Consider the following 978-nt stretch of genomic DNA (forward strand, 5'->3'; position numbering starts at 1 on the left):
TTCCGTCAAATGACACGTTCACTTCCTAATCCGCGCTTGCTAATATTCGATCCTGAAATTGAAAGAACAATTTCATGAATAAGGCGAGAATAGGGTAGGTTAATCCGCTCTGAGGGCGGATCTGAAAGTGAATCTGAGGAAGAAACCAGCCCCCGTTCTACTGATTCGGTTGTTTTACGTGCAGAAAACATGGCAGCTAGAAAAGTTACCATTCAGGAGGAAGGAGCTCCTGATTTTACAATGCAACCGTTTCAAGCGCATCATCCAGCGGTAGCTATGGATTTTGAAATAAAGACCGCACTGCTAAATTTGATGCCCAAGTTTCATGGCCTACCTGCTCAAGAGCCTATCAAGCACTTGAGAGATTTCCAGGCAGCCTGTTCTACTGTCAGGCGTGATGGCATTGATGAAACTTCAATTCTGCTGAAAGCTTTTCCGTTCTCTCTTGAGAGAAAAGCAAGAGAGTGGTACTATACTCAACCTCTAGCAAATGTATCCAACTGGGATACACTCAGAAAGGAGTTTCTGGAGAAATTCTTTCCATCTGAAGTTACTGATAAACTGAGGAAGGATATCTCTACAATTGTTCAGGATGACAATGAGACTCTCTTTGAATACTGGGAGCGCTTCAATAATCTTCTGGAAGCATGCCCCCACCACATGATTGACAAGATCGTGCTACTCAGCTATATCACACAAGGTATGAGGCCCCAAGATAAGACCACATTGGAAAGTGCCAGCAATGGGTCTATGAAGAAGTACAAGACCACCGATGAAGCTTGGCAATTGATCAGTGATTTAGCTGAATCTACTCGGAACCACAGACAGAAGCAAGGCCGTTCAAGGGCCGTTGCAGAAGTATCTTCTGGCATAGAGACTGTTGCTCTAAATCGAAGCATCTGTGAAATGACCAACTTGCTGAAGCAATTGCAGTTAAATCAACAAGCTCAGCAAAACCAACAACTAGTTCCACAAAGA

The 978-nt window shown here is 43.8% G+C and overlaps 1 non-coding gene across 1 annotated transcript; it reads right to left on the bottom strand.

Moving 5' to 3' along the window:
• Positions 1–558: 558 nt before the first annotated feature.
• On the bottom strand, positions 559–666 carry LOC130949778 (small nucleolar RNA R71). The gene has a single exon (XR_009073458.1). It is a non-coding gene; the product is annotated as a small nucleolar RNA R71 (small nucleolar RNA).
• Between the last annotated feature and the right edge of the window lie 312 nt (positions 667–978).

The sequence above is a fragment of the Arachis stenosperma genome, chromosome 1, assembly GCF_014773155.1.
Source record: "Arachis stenosperma cultivar V10309 chromosome 1, arast.V10309.gnm1.PFL2, whole genome shotgun sequence".
In the NCBI taxonomy this organism is placed as follows: domain Eukaryota; kingdom Viridiplantae; phylum Streptophyta; class Magnoliopsida; order Fabales; family Fabaceae; genus Arachis; species Arachis stenosperma.